Source organism: Ranitomeya variabilis, chromosome 5 (assembly GCF_051348905.1).
Source record: "Ranitomeya variabilis isolate aRanVar5 chromosome 5, aRanVar5.hap1, whole genome shotgun sequence".
Taxonomy (NCBI): Eukaryota; Metazoa; Chordata; class Amphibia; order Anura; family Dendrobatidae; genus Ranitomeya; species Ranitomeya variabilis.
In genome coordinates this window covers 1,058,599-1,080,633 of record NC_135236.1, presented here as the reverse complement: position 1 = coordinate 1,080,633, position 22,035 = coordinate 1,058,599, and positions in this window count along the sequence as shown.

Below are 22,035 nucleotides of genomic sequence, written 5' to 3'. Positions count from 1 at the left end.
TGTCATTGGATGGAGGGAGGTACAAGATGAAACCCAGCTCCTGTCATTGGATGAAGGGAGGTACAGGATGAACCCCAGCTCCTGTCACTGGATGGAGGGAGGTACAGGATGAACCCCAGCTCTTGTCATTGGATGGAGGGAGGTACAGGATGAACCCCAGCTCCTGTCATTGGATGGAGGGAGGTACAGGATGAACCCCATCTCCTGTCACTGGATGGAGGGAGGTACAGGATGAACCCCAGCTCCTATCACTGGATGGAGGGAGGTACAGGATGAACCCCAGCTCCTGTCATTGGATGGAGGGAGGTACAGGATGAACCCCAGCTCCTGTCATTGGATGGAGGGAGGAACAGGATGAACCCCAGCTCCTGTCACTGGATGGAGGGAGGAACAGGATGAACCCCAGCTCCTATCACTGGATGGAGGGAGGTACAGGATGAACCCCAGCTCCTGTCATTGGATGGAGGGAGGTACAGGATGAACCCCAGCTCCTGTCATTGGATGGAGGGAGGAACAGGATGAACCCCAGCTCCTGTCACTGGATGGAGGGAGGAACAGGATGAACCCCAGCTCCAGTCATTGGATGGAGGGAGGTACAGGATGAACTCCAGCTCCTGTCATTGGAGGGAGGGAGGTACAGGATGAACCCCAGCTCCTGTCATTGGATGGACGTAGGTACAGGATGAACCCCAGCTCCTGTCACTGGATGGAGGGAGGTGCAGGATGAACCCCGGCTCCAGTCATTGGATGGAGGGAGGTACAGGATGAAACCCAGCTCCTGTCATTGGATGGAGGGAGGTACAGGATGAACCACAGCTCCTGTCACTGGATGAAGGGAGGTACAGGATGAATCCCAGCTCCTGTCATTGGATGGAGGGAGGTACAGGATGAACCCCAGCTCCTGTCTTTGGATGGAGGGAGGTACAGGATTAACCACAGCTCCTGTCACTGGATGAAGGGAGGTACAGGATGAATCCCAGCTCCTGTCATTGGATGGAGGGAGGTACCGGATGAACCCCGGCTCCAGTTATTGGATGGAGGGAGGTACAGGATGAACCACAGCTCCTATCAGTGGATGGAGGGAGGTACAGGATGAACCCCAGCTCCTGTCACTGGATGGAGGGAGGTACAGGATGAACCACAGCTCCTGTTATTGGATGGAGGGAGGTACAGGATGAACCCCAGCTTCTGTCATTGGATGGAGGGAGGTACAGGATGAACCACAGCTCCTGTCATTGGATGGAGGGAGGTACAGGATGAACCCCAGCTCCTGTCACTGGATGGAGGGAGGTACCGCATGAACCCCAGCTCCTGTCATTGGAGGGAGGGAGGTACAGGATGAACCCCAGCTCCTGACACTGGATGGAGGGAGGTACAGGATGAAACCCAGCTCCTGTCATTGGATGGACGTAGGTACAGGATGAACCCCAGCTCCTGTCACTGGATGGAGGGAGGTACAGGATGAACCCCAGCTCCTGCCACTGGATGTAGGGAGGAACAGGATGAACCCCAGCTCCTGTCATTGGATGGAGGGAGGTACAGGATGAACCACAGCTCCTCTCACTGGATGAAGGGAGGTACAGGATGAACCCCAGCTCCTGTCATTGGATGGAGGGAGGTACAGGATGAACCCCAGCTCCTGTCACTGGATGGAGGGAGGAACAGGATGAACCCCGGCTCCAGTTATTGGATGGAGGGAGTTACAGGATGAACCACAGCTCCTATCACTGGATGGAGGGAGGTACAGGATGAACCCCAGCTCCTGTCACTGGATGGAGGGAGGTACAGGATGAACCCCAGCTCCTGTCACTGGATGGAGGGAGGTACAGGATGAACCCCAGCTCCTGTCACTGGATGGAGGGAGGTACAGGATGCACGCCAGCTCCTGTCATTGGATGGAGGGAGGTACAGGATGAACCCCAGCTCCTGTCACTGGATGGAGGGAGGTACCGCATGAACCCCTGCTGCTGTCATTGGAGGGAGGGAGGTACAGGATGAACCCCAGCTCCTGACACTGGATGGAGGGAGGTACAGGATGAAACCCAGCTCCTGTCATTGGATGGACGTAGGTACAGGATGAACCACAGCTCCTGTCACTGGATGGAGGGAGGTACAGGATAAACCCCAGCTCCTGTCATTGGATGGAGGGAGGTACAGGATGGACCCCAGCTCCTGTCATTGGATGAAGGGAGGTACAGGATGAACCCCAGCTCCTGTCATTGGATGGAGGGAGGTACAAGATGAAACCCAGCTCCTGTCATTGGATGGAGGGAGGTACAAGATTAACCCCAGCTCCTGTCACTGGATGGAGGGAGGAACAGGATGAACCCCGGCTCCAGTCATTGGATGGAGGGAGGTACAGGATGAACCCCAGCTCCTGTCATTGGATGGAGGGAGGTACAGGATGAACCCCAGCTCCTGTCACTGGATGGAGGGAGGAACAGGATGAACCCCGGCTCCTGTCATTGGATGGAGGGAGGTACAGGATGAAACCCAGCTCCTGTCATTGGATGGAGGGAGGTAAAGGATGAACCACAGCTCCTATCACTGGATGGAGGGAGGTACAGGATGAACCCCAGCTCCTGTCACTGGATGGAGGGAGGTACAGGATGAACCCCAGCTCCTGTCACTGGATGGAGGGAGGTACAGGATGCACGCCAGCTCCTGTCATTGGATGGAGGGAGGTACAGGATGAACCCCAGCTCCTGTCATTGGATGGAGGGAGGTACAGGATGAACCCCAGCTCCTGTCACTGGATGGAGGGAGGAACAGGATGAACCCCGGCTCCTGTCATTGGATGGAGGGAGGTACAGGATGAAACCCAGCTCCTGTCATTGGATGGAGGGAGGTAAAGGATGAACCACAGCTCCTATCACTGGATGGAGGGAGGTACAGGATGAACCCCAGCTCCTGTCACTGGATGGAGGGAGGTACAGGATGAACCCCAGCTCCTGTCACTGGATGGAGGGAGGTACAGGATGCACGCCAGCTCCTGTCATTGGATGGAGGGAGGTACAGGATGAACCCCAGCTCCTGTCACTGGATGGAGAGAGGTACCGCATGAAACCCAGCTCCTGTCATTGGAGGGAGGGAGGTACAGGATGAACCCCAGCTCCTGACACTGGATGGAGGGAGGTACAGGATGAACCACAGCTCCTGTCACTGGATGGAGGGAGGTACAGGATAAACCCCAGCTCCTGTCATTGGATGGAGGGAGGTACAGGATGGACCCCAGCTCCTGTCATTGGATGAAGGGAGGTACAGGATGAACCCCAGCTCCTGTCATTGGATGGAGGGAGGTACAAGATGAAACCCAGCTCCTGTCATTGGATGAAGGGAGGTACAGGATGAACCCCAGCTCCTGTCACTGGATGGAGGGAGTTACATGATGAACCCCAGCTCTTGTCATTGGATGGAGGGAGGTACAGGATGAACCCCAGCTCCTATCACTGGATGGAGGGAGGTACAGGATGAACCCCAGCTCCTGTCATTGGATGGAGGGAGGTACAGGATGAACCCCAGCTCCTGTCACTGGATGGAGGGAGGAACAGGATGAACCCCAGCTCCAGTCATTGGATGGAGGGAGGTACAGGATGAACTCCAGCTCCTGTCATTGGAGGGAGGGAGGTACAGAATGAACCCCAGCTCCTGTCATTGGATGGAGGGAGGAACAGGATGAACCCCAGCTCCTGTCACTGGATGGAGGGAGGAACAGGATGAACCCCAGCTCCAGTCATTGGATGGAGGGAGGTACAGGATGAACTCCAGCTCCTGTCACTGGATGGAGGGAGGAACAGGATGAACCCCAGCTCCTGTCACTGGATGGAGGGAGGTACAGGATGAACTCCAGCTCCTGTCACTGGATGGAGGGAGGTACAGGATGAACCCCAGCTCCTGTCACTGGATGGAGGGAGGAACAGGATGAACTCCAGCTCCTGTCACTGGATGGAGGGAGGAACAGGATGAAACCCAGCTCCTGTCATTGGATGGAGGGAGGAACAGGATGAACCCCAGCTCCTGTCACTGGATGGAGGGAGGAACAGGATGAACCCCAGCTCCAGTCATTGGATGGAGGGAGGTACAGGATGAACTCCAGCTCCTGTCACTGGATGGAGGGAGGAACAGGATGAAACCCAGCTCCTGTCATTGGATGGAGGGAGGAACAGGATGAACCCCAGCTCCTGTCACTGGATGGAGGGAGGAACAGGATGAACCCCAGCTCCTGTCATTGGATGGAGGGAGGTACAGGATGAACCCCAGCTCCTGTCATTGGATGGACGTAGGTACAGGATGAACCCCAGCTCCTGTCATTGGATGGAGGGAGGTACAGGATGAACCCCATATCCTGTCACTGGATGGAGGGAGGTACAGGATAAATCCCAGCTCCTGTCATTGGATGGAGGGAGGTACAGGATGAACCTTATCTCCTGTCACTGGATGGAGGGAGGTACAGGATGAACCCCAGCTCCGGTCATTGGATGGAGGGAGGTACAGGATGAACCCCAGCTCCTGTCATTGGATGGAGGGAGGTACAGGATGAACCCCAGCTCCTGTCATTGGATGGAGGGAGGTACAGGATGAACCCCAGCTCCTGTCATTGGATGGAGGGAGGTACAGGATGAACCACAGCTCCTGTCACTGGATGGAGGGAGGTACAGGATGAACCCCAGCTCCTGTCACTGGATGGAGGGAGGAACAGGATGAACCCCAGCTCCAGTCATTGGATGGAGGGAGGTACAGGATGAACTCCAGCTCCTGTCACTGGATGGAGGGAGGAACAGGATGAACCCCAGCTCCTGTCACTGGATGGAGGGAGGTACAGGATGAACTCCAGCTCCTGTCACTGGATGGAGGGAGGTACAGGATGAACCCCAGCTCCTGTCACTGGATGGAGGGAGGAACAGGATGAACTCCAGCTCCTGTCACTGGATGGAGGGAGGAACAGGATGAAACCCAGCTCCTGTCATTGGATGGAGGGAGGAACAGGATGAACCCCAGCTCCTGTCACTGGATGGAGGGAGGAACAGGATGAACCCCAGCTCCAGTCATTGGATGGAGGGAGGTACAGGATGAACTCCAGCTCCTGTCACTGGATGGAGGGAGGAACAGGATGAAACCCAGCTCCTGTCATTGGATGGAGGGAGGAACAGGATGAACCCCAGCTCCTGTCACTGGATGGAGGGAGGAACAGGATGAACCCCAGCTCCTGTCATTGGATGGAGGGAGGTACAGGATGAACCCCAGCTCCTGTCATTGGATGGACGTAGGTACAGGATGAACCCCAGCTCCTGTCATTGGATGGAGGGAGGTACAGGATGAACCCCATATCCTGTCACTGGATGGAGGGAGGTACAGGATAAATCCCAGCTCCTGTCATTGGATGGAGGGAGGTACAGGATGAACCTTATCTCCTGTCACTGGATGGAGGGAGGTACAGGATGAACCCCAGCTCCGGTCATTGGATGGAGGGAGGTACAGGATGAACCCCAGCTCCTGTCATTGGATGGAGGGAGGTACAGGATGAACCCCAGCTCCTGTCATTGGATGGAGGGAGGTACAGGATGAACCCCAGCTCCTGTCATTGGATGGAGGGAGGTACAGGATGAACCACAGCTCCTGTCACTGGATGGAGGGAGGTACAGGATGAACCCCAGCTCCTGTCATTGGATGGAGGGAGGTACAGGATGAACCCCAGCTACTGTCATTGGATGGAGGGAGGTACAGGATGAACCCCAGCTCCTGTCACTGGATGGAGGGAAGAACAGGATGAACCCCGGCTCCAGTTATTGGATGGAGGGAGGTACAGGATGTAACCCAGCTCCTGTCATTGGATGGAGGGAGGTACAGGATGAACCACATCTCCTATCACTGGATGGAGGGAGGTACAGGAAGAACCCCAGCTCCTGTCACTGGATGGAGGGAGGTACAGGATGAACCCCAGCTCCTGTCACTGGATGGAGGGAGGTACAGGATGCACGCCAGCTCCTGTCATTGGATGGAGGGAGGTACAGGATGAACCCCAGCTCCTGTCACTGGATGGACGGAGGTACCGGATGAACCCCAGCTCCTGTCATTGGATGGAGGGAGGTACAGGATGAACCCCAGCTCCTGTCATTGGATGGATGGAGGTACAGGATGAACCCCAGCTCCTGTCATTGGATGGAGGGAGGTACAGGATGAACCCCAGCTCCTGTCATTGGATGGCGGAAGGTACAGGATGAACCCCAGCTCCTGTCATTGGAGGGAGGGAGGTACAGGATGAACCCCAGCTCCTGTCATTGGATGGAGGGAGGTACAGGATGAACCCCAGCTCCTGTCACTGGATGGAGGGAGGTACAGGATGAACCCCAGCTCCTGTCGTTTGCTGGAGGGAGGTACAGGATGAACCCCAGCTCTTGTCATTGGATGGAGGGAGATACAGGATGAACCCCAGCTCCTGTCACTGGATGGAGGGAGGTACAGGATGAACCCCAGCTCCTGTCATTGGATGGATGGAGGTACAGGATGAACCCCTGCTCCTGTCATTGGATGGAGGGAGGTACAGGCTGAACCCCAGCTCCTTTCACTGGATGGAGGGAGGTACAGGATGAACCCCAGCTCCTGTCATTGGATGGAGGGAGGTACAGGATGAACCCCAGCTCCTGTCATTGGATGGAGGGAGGTACAGGATGAACCCCAGCTCCTGTCATTGGATGGAGGGAGGTACAGGATGAACCCCAGCTCCTGTCATTGGAGGGAGGGAGGTACAGGATGAACCCCAGCTCCTGACACTGGATGGAGGGAGGTACAGGATGAACCCCAGCTCCTGTCATTGGATGGACGTAGGTACAGGATGAACCACAGCTCCTGTCACTGGATGGAGGGAGGTACAGGATGAACCCCAGCTCCTGTCATTGGATGGAGGGAGGTACAGGATGGACCCCAGCTCCTGTCATTGGATGAAGGGAGGTACAAGATGAACCCCAGCTCCTGTCATTGGATGGAGGGAGGTACAGGATGAACCCCAGCTCCTGTCATTGGATGGAGGGAGGTACAGGATGAACCCCAGCTCCTGTCATTGGATGAAAGGAGGTACAGGATGAACCCCAGCTCCTGTCACTGGATGGAGGGAGGTACAGGATGAACCCCAGCTCTTGTCATTGGATGGAGGGAGGTACAGGATGAACCCCAGCTCCTGTCACTGGATGGAAGGAGGTACAGGATGAACCCCAGCTCCTGTCACTGGATGGAGGGAGGTACAGGATGAACCCCAGCTCTTGTCATTGGATGGAGGGAGGTACAGGATGAACCCCAGCTCCTGTCACTGGATGGAAGGAGGTACAGGATGAACCCCAGCTCCTGTCACTGGATGGAGGGAGGTACAGGATGAACCCCAGCTCCTGTCACTGGATGGAGGGAGGTACAGGATGAACCCAAGCTCCTGTCATTGGATGGATGGAGGTACAGGATGAACCCCAGCTCCTGTCATTGGATGGAGGGAGGTACAGGATGAACCCCAGCTACTGTCACTGGATGGAGGGAGGAACAGGATGAACCCCAGCTCCAGTCATTGGATGGAGGGAGGTACAGGATGAACCCCAGCTCCTCTCATTGGAGGGAGGGAGGTACAGGATGAACCCCAGCTCCTGTCATTGGATGGAGGGAGGTACAGGATGAACCCCAGCTCCTGTCATTGGATGGACGTAGGTACAGGATGAACCACAGCTCCTATCACTGGATGGAGGGAGGTACAGGATAAACCCCAGCTCCTGTCATTGGATGGAGGGAGGTACAGGATGAACCCCATCTCCTGTCACTGGATGGAGGGAGGTACAGGATGAACCCCAGCTCCTGTCATTGGATGGAGGGAGGTACAGGATGAACCCCAGCTCCTGTCATTGGATGGAAGGAGGTACAGGATGAACCCCAGCTCCTGTCACTGGATGTAGGGAGGAACAGGATGAACCTCGGCTCCAGTCATTGGATGGAGGTACAGGATGATACCCAGCTCCTATCACTGGATGGAGGGAGGTACAGGATAAACCCCAGCTCCTGTCATTGGATGGAGGGAGGTACAGGATGAACCCCATCTCCTGTCACTGGATGGAGGGAGGTACAGGATGAACCCCATCTCCTGTCACTGGATGGAGGGAGGTACAGGATGAACCCCAGCTCCTGTCATTGGATGGAGGGAGGTACAGGATGAACCCCAGCTCCTTTCATTGGATGGGGGGAGGTACAGGATGAACCCCAGCTCCTGTCATTGGATGGAGGGAGGTACAGGATGAACCCCAGCTCCTGTCATTGGATGGAGGGAGGTACAGGATGAACCCCATCTCCTGTCACTGGATGGAGGGAGGTACAGGATAAACCCCAGCTCCTGTCATTGGATGGAGGGAGGTACAGGATGAACCCCATCTCCTGTCACTGGATGGAGGGAGGTACAGGATGAACCCCAGCTCCTGTCATTGGATGGAGGGAGGTACAGGATGAACCCCAACTCCTGTCATTGGATGGAGGGAGGTACAGGATGAACCCCAGCTCCTGTCACTGGATGTAGGGAGGAACAGGATGAAACCCAGCTCCAGTCATTGGATGGAGGTACAGGATGAAACCCAGCTCCTTTCATTGGATGGAGGGAGGTACAGGATGAACCACAGCTCCTGTCACTGGATGGAGGGAGGTACAGGATAAACCCCAGCTCCTGTCATTGGATGGAGGGAGGTACAGGATGAACCCCATCTCCTGTCACTGGATGGAGGGAGGTACAGGATGAACCCCAGCTCCTGTCATTGGATGGAGGGAGGTACAGGATGAACCCCAGCTCCTGTCATTGGATGGAGGGAGGTACAGGATGAACCCCATCTCCTGTCACTGGATGGAGGGAGGTACAGGATGAACCCCAGCTCCTGTCACTGGATGGAGGGAGGTACCGGATGAACCCCAGCTCCTGTCACTGGATGGAGGGAGGTACAGGATGAACCCCAGCTCCTGTCATTGGATGGAGGGAGGTACAGGATGAACCCCGGCTCCTGTCACTGGATGGAGGGAGGAACAGGATGAACCCCAGCTCCAGTCATTGGATGGAGGGAGGTACAGGATGAACCCCAGCTCCTGTCATTGGATGGAGGGAGGTAAAGGATGAACCCCAGCTCCTGTCATTGGATGGAGGGAGGTACAGGATGAACCCCAGCTCTTGTCACTGGATGGAGGGAGGTACAGGATGAACCCCAGCTCCTGTCATTGGATGGAGGGAGGTACAGGATGAACCCCAGCTCCTGTCACTGGATGGAGGGAGGTACAGGATGAACCCCAGCTCCTGTCACTGGATGGAGGGAGGTACAGGATGAACCCCAGCTCTTGTCATTGGATGAAGGGAGGTACAGGATGAACCCCAGCTCCTGTCATTGGATGGAGGGAGGTACAAGATGAAACCCAGCTCCTGTCACTGGATGGAGGGAGGTACAGGATGAACCCCAGCTCCTGTCACTGGATGGAGGGAGGTACAGGATGAACCCCAGCTCCTGTCACTGGATAGAGGGAGGTACAGGATGAACCCCAGCTCCTGTCATTGGATGGAGGGAGGTACAGGATGAAACCCAGCTCCTGTCATTGGATGGAGGGAGGTACAGGATGAACCCCAGCTCCTGTCATTGGATGGAGGGAGGAACAGGATGAACCCCAGCTCCTGTCATTGGATGGATGGAGGTACAGGATGAACCCCAGCTCCTGTCATTGGATGGAGGGAGGTACAGGATGAACCCCAGCTCCTGTCTTTGGATGGAGGGAGGTACAGGATGAACCCCAGCTCCTGTCATTGGAGGGAGGGAGGTACAGGATGAACCCCAGCTCCTGACACTGGATGGAGACAGGTACAGGATGAACCCCAGCTCCTGTCATTGGATGGACGTAGGTACAGGATGAACCCCAGCTCCTGTCACTGGATGGAGGGAGGTAAAGGATGAACCCCAGCTCCTGTCATTGGATGGAGGGAGGTACAGGATGAACCCCAGCTCCTGTCACTGGATGGAGGGAGGTACAGGATGAACCCCAGCTCCTGTCACTGGATGTAGGGAGGAACAGGATAAACCCGGGCTCCAGTCATTGCATGGAGGGAGGTACAGGATGAAACCCAGCTCCAGTCATTGAATGGAGGGAGGTACAGGATGAACCCCAGCTCCTGTCATTGGATGGAGGGAGGTACAGGATGAACCCCAGCTCCTGTCATTGGATGGAGGGAGGTACAGGATGAACCCCAGCTCCTGACACTGGATGGAGACAGGTACAGGATGAACCCCAGCTCCTGTCATTGGATGGACGTAGGTACAGGATGAACCCCAGCTCCTGTCACTGGATGGAGGGAGGTAAAGGATGAACCCCAGCTCCTGTCATTGGATGGAGGGAGGTACAGGATGAACCCCAGCTCTTGTCACTGGATGGAGGGAGGTACAGGATGAACCCCAGCTCCTGTCATTGGATGGAGGGAGGTACAGGATGAACCCCAGCTCCTGTCACTGGATGGAGGGAGGTACAGGATGAACCCCAGCTCCTGTCACTGGATGGAGGGAGGTACAGGATGAACCCCAGCTCTTGTCATTGGATGAAGGGAGGTACCGGATGAACCCCAGCTCCTGTCATTGGATGGAGGGAGGTACAGGATGAACCCCAGCTCCTGTCATTGGATGGAGGGAGGTACAAGATGAAACCCAGCTCCTGTCACTGGATGGAGGGAGGTACAGGATGAACCCCAGCTCCTGTCACTGGATGGAGGGAGGTACAGGATGAACCCCAGCTCCTGTCACTGGATAGAGGGAGGTACAGGATGAACCCCAGCTCCTGTCATTGGATGGAGGGAGGTACAGGATGAAACCCAGCTCCTGTCATTGGATGGAGGGAGGTACAGGATGAACCCCAGCTCCTGTCATTGGATGGAGGGAGGAACAGGATGAACCCCAGCTCCTGTCATTGGATGGATGGAGGTACAGGATGAACCCCAGCTCCTGTCATTGGATGGAGGGAGGTACAGGATGAACCCCAGCTCCTGTCTTTGGATGGAGGGAGGTACAGGATGAACCCCAGCTCCTGTCATTGGAGGGAGGGAGGTACAGGATGAACCCCAGCTCCTGACACTGGATGGAGACAGGTACAGGATGAACCCCAGCTCCTGTCATTGGATGGACGTAGGTACAGGATGAACCCCAGCTCCTGTCACTGGATGGAGGGAGGTAAAGGATGAACCCCAGCTCCTGTCATTGGATGGAGGGAGGTACAGGATGAACCCCAGCTCCTGTCATTGGATGGAGGGAGGTACAATTTGAAACCCAGCTCCTGTCACTGGATGGAGGGAGGTACAGGATGAACCCCAGCTCTTGTCATTGGATGGAGGGAGGTACAGGATGAACCCCAGCTCCTGTCACTGGATGGAGGGAGGTACAGGATGAACCCCAGCTCCTGTCACTGGATGGAGGGAGGTACAGGATGAACCCCAGCTCCTGTCACTGGATGGAGGGAGGTACAGGATGAACCCCAGCTCCTGTCATTGGATGGTGGGAGGTACAGGATGAACCCCAGCTCCTGTCATTGGATGGAGGGAGGTACAGGATGAACCCCGGCTCCTGTCACTGGATGGAGGGAGGAACAGGATGAACCCCAGCTCCAGTCATTGGATGGAGGGAGGTACAGGATGAACCCCAGCTCCTGTCATTGGAGGGAGGGAGGTACAGGATGAACCCCAGCTCCTGTCATTGGATGGACGGAGGTACAGGATGAACCCCAGCTCCTGTCATTAGATGGAGGAGGTACAGGATGAACCCCAGCTCCTGTCACTGGATGTAGGGAGGAACAGGATGAACCCCGGCTCCAGTCATTGGATGGAGGGAGGTACAGGATGAAACCCAGCTCCTGTCATTGGATGGAGGGAGGTACAGGATGAACCACAGCTCCTATCACTGGATGGAGGGAGGTACAGGATGAACCCCAGCTCCTGTCACTGGATGGAGGGAGGTACAGGATGAACCCCAGCTCCTGTCATTGGATGGATGGAGGTACAGGATGAACCCCAGCTCCTGTCACTGGATGGAAGGAGGGAGGAACAGGATGAACCCCAGCTCCTGTCATTGGATGGAGGGAGGTACCGGATGAACCCCAGCTCCTGTCATTGGATGCAGGGAGGTACAGGATGAACCCCAGCTCCTGTCATTGGATGGATGGAGGTACAGGATGAACCCCAGCTCCTGTCATTGGATGGATGGAGGTACAGGATGAACCCCATCTCCTGTCATTGGATGGAGGAAGGTACAGGATGAACCCCAGCTCCTGTCATTGGAGGGAGGGAGGTACAGGATGAACCCCAGCTCCTGTCATTGGATGGAGGGAGGTACAGGATGAACCCCAGCTCCTGTCACTGGATGGAGGGAGGTACAGGATGAACCCCAGCTCCTGTCATTGGATGGAGTGAGGTACAGGATGAACCCCAGCTCCTGTCACTGGATGGAGGGAGGTACAGGATGAACCCCAGCTCCTGTCATTGGATGGAGGGAGGTACAGGATGAACCCCAGCTCCTGTCACTGGATGGAGGGAGGTACAGGATGAACCCCAGCTCCTGGCATTGGATGGATGGAGGTACAGGATGAACCCCTGCTCCTGTCATTGGATGGAGGGAGGTACAGGATGAACCCCATCTCCTGTCATTGGATGGAGGAAGGTACAGGATGAACCACAGTTCCTGTCACTGGATGGAGGGAGGTACAGGATGAACCCCAGCTCCTGTCATTGGATGGAGGGAGGTACAGGATGAACCCCAGCTCCTGTCATTGGAGGGAGGGAGGTACAGGATGAACCCCAGCTCCTGACACTGGATGGAGGGAGGTACAGGATGAACCCCAGCTCCTGTCATTGGATGGACGTAGGTACAGGATGAACCACAGCTCCTGTCACTGGATGGAGGGAGGTACAGGATGAACCCCAGCTCCTGTCATTGGATGGAGGGAGGTACAGGATGGACCCCAGCTCCTGTCATTGGATGAAGGGAGGTACAGGATGAACCCCAGCTCCTGTCATTGGATGAAGGGAGGTACAGGATGAACCCCAGCTCCTGTCATTGGATGGAGGGAGGTACAGGATGGACCCCAGCTCCTGTCATTGGATGGAGGGAGGTACAAGATGAAACCCAGCTCCTGTCATTGGATGAAGGGAGGTACAGGATGAACCCCAGCTCCTGTCACTGGATGGAGGGAGGTACAGGATGAACCCCAGCTCTTGTCATTGGATGGAGGGAGGTACAGGATGAACCCCAGCTCCTGTCATTGGATGGAGGGAGGTACAGGATGAACCCCATCTCCTGTCACTGGATGGAGGGAGGTACAGGATGAACCCCAGCTCCTATCACTGGATGGAGGGAGGTACAGGATGAACCCCAGCTCCTGTCATTGGATGGAGGGAGGTACAGGATGAACCCCAGCTCCTGTCATTGGATGGAGGGAGGAACAGGATGAACCCCAGCTCCTGTCACTGGATGGAGGGAGGAACAGGATGAACCCCAGCTCCTATCACTGGATGGAGGGAGGTACAGGATGAACCCCAGCTCCGGTCATTGGATGGAGGGAGGTACAGGATGAACCCCAGCTCCTGTCATTGGATGGAGGGAGGAACAGGATGAACCCCAGCTCCTGTCACTGGATGGAGGGAGGAACAGGATGAACCCCAGCTCCAGTCATTGGATGGAGGGAGGTACAGGATGAACTCCAGCTCCTGTCATTGGAGGGAGGGAGGTACAGGATGAACCCCAGCTCCTGTCATTGGATGGACGTAGGTACAGGATGAACCCCAGCTCCTGTCACTGGATGGAGGGAGGTGCAGGATGAACCCCGGCTCCAGTCATTGGATGGAGGGAGGTACAGGATGAAACCCAGCTCCTGTCATTGGATGGAGGGAGGTACAGGATGAACCACAGCTCCTGTCACTGGATGAAGGGAGGTACAGGATGAATCCCAGCTCCTGTCATTGGATGGAGGGAGGTACAGGATGAACCCCAGCTCCTGTCTTTGGATGGAGGGAGGTACAGGATTAACCACAGCTCCTGTCACTGGATGAAGGGAGGTACAGGATGAATCCCAGCTCCTGTCATTGGATGGAGGGAGGTACCGGATGAACCCCGGCTCCAGTTATTGGATGGAGGGAGGTACAGGATGAACCACAGCTCCTATCAGTGGATGGAGGGAGGTACAGGATGAACCCCAGCTCCTGTCACTGGATGGAGGGAGGTACAGGATGAACCACAGCTCCTGTTATTGGATGGAGGGAGGTACAGGATGAACCCCAGCTCCTGTCATTGGATGGAGGGAGGTACAGGATGAACCACAGCTCCTGTCATTGGATGGAGGGAGGTACAGGATGAACCCCAGCTCCTGTCACTGGATGGAGGGAGGTACCGCATGAACCCCAGCTCCTGTCATTGGAGGGAGGGAGGTACAGGATGAACCCCAGCTCCTGACACTGGATGGAGGGAGGTACAGGATGAAACCCAGCTCCTGTCATTGGATGGACGTAGGTACAGGATGAACCCCAGCTCCTGTCACTGGATGGAGGGAGGTACAGGATGAACCCCAGCTCCTGCCACTGGATGTAGGGAGGAACAGGATGAACCCCAGCTCCTGTCATTGGATGGAGGGAGGTACAGGATGAACCACAGCTCCTCTCACTGGATGAAGGGAGGTACAGGATGAACCCCAGCTCCTGTCATTGGATGGAGGGAGGTACAGGATGAACCCCAGCTCCTGTCACTGGATGGAGGGAGGAACAGGATGAACCCCGGCTCCAGTTATTGGATGGAGGGAGTTACAGGATGAACCACAGCTCCTATCACTGGATGGAGGGAGGTACAGGATGAACCCCAGCTCCTGTCACTGGATGGAGGGAGGTACAGGATGAACCCCAGCTCCTGTCACTGGATGGAGGGAGGTACAGGATGAACCCCAGCTCCTGTCACTGGATGGAGGGAGGTACAGGATGCACGCCAGCTCCTGTCATTGGATGGAGGGAGGTACAGGATGAACCCCAGCTCCTGTCACTGGATGGAGGGAGGTACCGCATGAACCCCTGCTGCTGTCATTGGAGGGAGGGAGGTACAGGATGAACCCCAGCTCCTGACACTGGATGGAGGGAGGTACAGGATGAAACCCAGCTCCTGTCATTGGATGGACGTAGGTACAGGATGAACCACAGCTCCTGTCACTGGATGGAGGGAGGTACAGGATAAACCCCAGCTCCTGTCATTGGATGGAGGGAGGTACAGGATGGACCCCAGCTCCTGTCATTGGATGAAGGGAGGTACAGGATGAACCCCAGCTCCTGTCATTGGATGGAGGGAGGTACAAGATGAAACCCAGCTCCTGTCATTGGATGGAGGGAGGTACAAGATTAACCCCAGCTCCTGTCACTGGATGGAGGGAGGAACAGGATGAACCCCGGCTCCAGTCATTGGATGGAGGGAGGTACAGGATGAACCCCAGCTCCTGTCATTGGATGGAGGGAGGTACAGGATGAACCCCAGCTCCTGTCACTGGATGGAGGGAGGAACAGGATGAACCCCGGCTCCTGTCATTGGATGGAGGGAGGTACAGGATGAAACCCAGCTCCTGTCATTGGATGGAGGGAGGTAAAGGATGAACCACAGCTCCTATCACTGGATGGAGGGAGGTACAGGATGAACCCCAGCTCCTGTCACTGGATGGAGGGAGGTACAGGATGAACCCCAGCTCCTGTCACTGGATGGAGGGAGGTACAGGATGCACGCCAGCTCCTGTCATTGGATGGAGGGAGGTACAGGATGAACCCCAGCTCCTGTCATTGGATGGAGGGAGGTACAGGATGAACCCCAGCTCCTGTCACTGGATGGAGGGAGGAACAGGATGAACCCCGGCTCCTGTCATTGGATGGAGGGAGGTACAGGATGAAACCCAGCTCCTGTCATTGGATGGAGGGAGGTAAAGGATGAACCACAGCTCCTATCACTGGATGGAGGGAGGTACAGGATGAACCCCAGCTCCTGTCACTGGATGGAGGGAGGTACAGGATGAACCCCAGCTCCTGTCACTGGATGGAGGGAGGTACAGGATGAACCCCAGCTCCTGTCACTGGATGGAGAGAGGTACCGCATGAAACCCAGCTCCTGTCATTGGAGGGAGGGAGGTACAGGATGAACCCCAGCTCCTGACACTGGATGGAGGGAGGTACAGGATGAACCACAGCTCCTGTCACTGGATGGAGGGAGGTACAGGATAAACCCCAGCTCCTGTCATTGGATGGAGGGAGGTACAGGATGGACCCCAGCTCCTGTCATTGGATGAAGGGAGGTACAGGATGAACCCCAGCTCCTGTCATTGGATGGAGGGAGGTACAAGATGAAACCCAGCTCCTGTCATTGGATGAAGGGAGGTACAGGATGAACCCCAGCTCCTGTCACTGGATGGAGGGAGTTACATGATGAACCCCAGCTCTTGTCATTGGATGGAGGGAGGTACAGGATGAACCCCAGCTCCTATCACTGGATGGAGGGAGGTACAGGATGAACCCCAGCTCCTGTCATTGGATGGAGGGAGGTACAGGATGAACCCCAGCTCCTGTCACTGGATGGAGGGAGGAACAGGATGAACCCCAGCTCCAGTCATTGGATGGAGGGAGGTACAGGATGAACTCCAGCTCCTGTCATTGGAGGGAGGGAGGTACAGAATGAACCCCAGCTCCTGTCATTGGATGGAGGGAGGAACAGGATGAACCCCAGCTCCTGTCACTGGATGGAGGGAGGAACAGGATGAACCCCAGCTCCAGTCATTGGATGGAGGGAGGTACAGGATGAACTCCAGCTCCTGTCACTGGATGGAGGGAGGAACAGGATGAACCCCAGCTCCTGTCACTGGATGGAGGGAGGTACAGGATGAACTCCAGCTCCTGTCACTGGATGGAGGGAGGTACAGGATGAACCCCAGCTCCTGTCACTGGATGGAGGGAGGAACAGGATGAACTCCAGCTCCTGTCACTGGATGGAGGGAGGAACAGGATGAAACCCAGCTCCTGTCATTGGATGGAGGGAGGAACAGGATGAACCCCAGCTCCTGTCACTGGATGGAGGGAGGAACAGGATGAACCCCAGCTCCAGTCATTGGATGGAGGGAGGTACAGGATGAACTCCAGCTCCTGTCACTGGATGGAGGGAGGAACAGGATGAAACCCAGCTCCTGTCATTGGATGGAGGGAGGAACAGGATGAACCCCAGCTCCTGTCACTGGATGGAGGGAGGAACAGGATGAACCCCAGCTCCTGTCATTGGATGGAGGGAGGTACAGGATGAACCCCAGATCCTGTCATTGGATGGACGTAGGTACAGGATGAACCCCAGCTCCTGTCATTGGATGGAGGGAGGTACAGGATGAACCCCATATCCTGTCACTGGATGGAGGGAGGTACAGGATAAATCCCAGCTCCTGTCATTGGATGGAGGGAGGTACAGGATGAACCTTATCTCCTGTCACTGGATGGAGGGAGGTACAGGATGAACCCCAGCTCCGGTCATTGGATGGAGGGAGGTACAGGATGAACCCCAGCTCCTGTCATTGGATGGAGGGAGGTACAGGATGAACCCCAGCTCCTGTCATTGGATGGAGGGAGGTACAGGATGAACCCCAGCTCCTGTCATTGGATGGAGGGAGGTACAGGATGAACCACAGCTCCTGTCACTGGATGGAGGGAGGTACAGGATGAACCCCAGCTCCTGTCACTGGATGGAGGGAGGAACAGGATGAACCCCAGCTCCAGTCATTGGATGGAGGGAGGTACAGGATGAACTCCAGCTCCTGTCACTGGATGGAGGGAGGAACAGGATGAACCCCAGCTCCTGTCACTGGATGGAGGGAGGTACAGGATGAACTCCAGCTCCTGTCACTGGATGGAGGGAGGTACAGGATGAACCCCAGCTCCTGTCACTGGATGGAGGGAGGAACAGGATGAACTCCAGCTCCTGTCACTGGATGGAGGGAGGAACAGGATGAAACCCAGCTCCTGTCATTGGATGGAGGGAGGAACAGGATGAACCCCAGCTCCTGTCACTGGATGGAGGGAGGAACAGGATGAACCCCAGCTCCAGTCATTGGATGGAGGGAGGTACAGGATGAACTCCAGCTCCTGTCACTGGATGGAGGGAGGAACAGGATGAAACCCAGCTCCTGTCATTGGATGGAGGGAGGAACAGGATGAACCCCAGCTCCTGTCACTGGATGGAGGGAGGAACAGGATGAACCCCAGCTCCTGTCATTGGATGGAGGGAGGTACAGGATGAACCCCAGCTCCTGTCATTGGATGGACGTAGGTACAGGATGAACCCCAGCTCCTGTCATTGGATGGAGGGAGGTACAGGATGAACCCCATATCCTGTCACTGGATGGAGGGAGGTACAGGATAAATCCCAGCTCCTGTCATTGGATGGAGGGAGGTACAGGATGAACCTTATCTCCTGTCACTGGATGGAGGGAGGTACAGGATGAACCCCAGCTCCGGTCATTGGATGGAGGGAGGTACAGGATGAACCCCAGCTCCTGTCATTGGATGGAGGGAGGTACAGGATGAACCCCAGCTCCTGTCATTGGATGGAGGGAGGTACAGGATGAACCCCAGCTCCTGTCATTGGATGGAGGGAGGTACAGGATGAACCACAGCTCCTGTCACTGGATGGAGGGAGGTACAGGATGAACCCCAGCTCCTGTCATTGGATGGAGGGAGGTACAGGATGAACCCCAGCTACTGTCATTGGATGGAGGGAGGTACAGGATGAACCCCAGCTCCTGTCACTGGATGGAGGGAAGAACAGGATGAACCCCGGCTCCAGTTATTGGATGGAGGGAGGTACAGGATGTAACCCAGCTCCTGTCATTGGATGGAGGGAGGTACAGGATGAACCACATCTCCTATCACTGGATGGAGGGAGGTACAGGAAGAACCCCAGCTCCTGTCACTGGATGGAGGGAGGTACAGGATGAACCCCAGCTCCTGTCACTGGATGGAGGGAGGTACAGGATGCACGCCAGCTCCTGTCATTGGATGGAGGGAGGTACAGGATGAACCCCAGCTCCTGTCACTGGATGGACGGAGGTACCGGATGAACCCCAGCTCCTGTCATTGGATGGAGGGAGGTACAGGATGAACCCCAGCTCCTGTCATTGGATGGATGGAGGTACAGGATGAACCCCAGCTCCTGTCATTGGATGGAGGGAGGTACAGGATGAACCCCAGCTCCTGTCATTGGATGGCGGAAGGTACAGGATGAACCCCAGCTCCTGTCATTGGAGGGAGGGAGGTACAGGATGAACCCCAGCTCCTGTCATTGGATGGAGGGAGGTACAGGATGAACCCCAGCTCCTGTCACTGGATGGAGGGAGGTACAGGATGAACCCCAGCTCCTGTCGTTTGCTGGAGGGAGGTACAGGATGAACCCCAGCTCTTGTCATTGGATGGAGGGAGATACAGGATGAACCCCAGCTCCTGTCACTGGATGGAGGGAGGTACAGGATGAACCCCAGCTCCTGTCATTGGATGGATGGAGGTACAGGATGAACCCCTGCTCCTGTCATTGGATGGAGGGAGGTACAGGATGAACCCCAGCTCCTTTCACTGGATGGAGGGAGGTACAGGATGAACCCCAGCTCCTGTCATTGGATGGAGGGAGGTACAGGATGAACCCCAGCTCCTGTCATTGGATGGAGGGAGGTACAGGATGAACCCCAGCTCCTGTCATTGGATGGAGGGAGGTACAGGATGAACCCCAGCTCCTGTCATTGGAGGGAGGGAGGTACAGGATGAACCCCAGCTCCTGACACTGGATGGAGGGAGGTACAGGATGAACCCCAGCTCCTGTCATTGGATGGACGTAGGTACAGGATGAACCACAGCTCCTGTCACTGGATGGAGGGAGGTACAGGATGAACCCCAGCTCCTGTCATTGGATGGAGGGAGGTACAGGATGGACCCCAGCTCCTGTCATTGGATGAAGGGAGGTACAAGATGAACCCCAGCTCCTGTCATTGGATGGAGGGAGGTACAGGATGAACCCCAGCTCCTGTCATTGGATGGAGGGAGGTACAGGATGAACCCCAGCTCCTGTCATTGGATGAAAGGAGGTACAGGATGAACCCCAGCTCCTGTCACTGGATGGAGGGAGGTACAGGATGAACCCCAGCTCTTGTCATTGGATGGAGGGAGGTACAGGATGAACCCCAGCTCCTGTCACTGGATGGAAGGAGGTACAGGATGAACCCCAGCTCCTGTCACTGGATGGAGGGAGGTACAGGATGAACCCCAGCTCTTGTCATTGGATGGAGGGAGGTACAGGATGAACCCCAGCTCCTGTCACTGGATGGAAGGAGGTACAGGATGAACCCCAGCTCCTGTCACTGGATGGAGGGAGGTACAGGATGAACCCCAGCTCCTGTCACTGGATGGAGGGAGGTACAGGATGAACCCAAGCTCCTGTCATTGGATGGATGGAGGTACAGGATGAACCCCAGCTCCTGTCATTGGATGGAGGGAGGTACAGGATGAACCCCAGCTACTGTCACTGGATGGAGGGAGGAACAGGATGAACCCCAGCTCCAGTCATTGGATGGAGGGAGGTACAGGATGAACCCCAGCTCCTCTCATTGGAGGGAGGGAGGTACAGGATGAACCCCAGCTCCTGTCATTGGATGGAGGGAGGTACAGGATGAACCCCAGCTCCTGTCATTGGATGGACGTAGGTACAGGATGAACCACAGCTCCTATCACTGGATGGAGGGAGGTACAGGATAAACCCCAGCTCCTGTCATTGGATGGAGGGAGGTACAGGATGAACCCCATCTCCTGTCACTGGATGGAGGGAGGTACAGGATGAACCCCAGCTCCTGTCATTGGATGGAGGGAGGTACAGGATGAACCCCAGCTCCTGTCATTGGATGGAAGGAGGTACAGGATGAACCCCAGCTCCTGTCACTGGATGTAGGGAGGAACAGGATGAACCTCGGCTCCAGTCATTGGATGGAGGTACAGGATGATACCCAGCTCCTATCACTGGATGGAGGGAGGTACAGGATAAACCCCAGCTCCTGTCATTGGATGGAGGGAGGTACAGGATGAACCCCATCTCCTGTCACTGGATGGAGGGAGGTACAGGATGAACCCCATCTCCTGTCACTGGATGGAGGGAGGTACAGGATGAACCCCAGCTCCTGTCATTGGATGGAGGGAGGTACAGGATGAACCCCAGCTCCTTTCATTGGATGGGGGGAGGTACAGGATGAACCCCAGCTCCTGTCATTGGATGGAGGGAGGTACAGGATGAACCCCAGCTCCTGTCATTGGATGGAGGGAGGTACAGGATGAACCCCATCTCCTGTCACTGGATGGAGGGAGGTACAGGATAAACCCCAGCTCCTGTCATTGGATGGAGGGAGGTACAGGATGAACCCCATCTCCTGTCACTGGATGGAGGGAGGTACAGGATGAACCCCAGCTCCTGTCATTGGATGGAGGGAGGTACAGGATGAACCCCAACTCCTGTCATTGGATGGAGGGAGGTACAGGATGAACCCCAGCTCCTGTCACTGGATGTAGGGAGGAACAGGATGAAACCCAGCTCCAGTCATTGGATGGAGGTACAGGATGAAACCCAGCTCCTTTCATTGGATGGAGGGAGGTACAGGATGAACCACAGCTCCTGTCACTGGATGGAGGGAGGTACAGGATAAACCCCAGCTCCTGTCATTGGATGGAGGGAGGTACAGGATGAACCCCATCTCCTGTCACTGGATGGAGGGAGGTACAGGATGAACCCCAGCTCCTGTCATTGGATGGAGGGAGGTACAGGATGAACCCCAGCTCCTGTCATTGGATGGAGGGAGGTACAGGATGAACCCCATCTCCTGTCACTGGATGGAGGGAGGTACAGGATGAACCCCAGCTCCTGTCACTGGATGGAGGGAGGTACCGGATGAACCCCAGCTCCTGTCACTGGATGGAGGGAGGTACAGGATGAA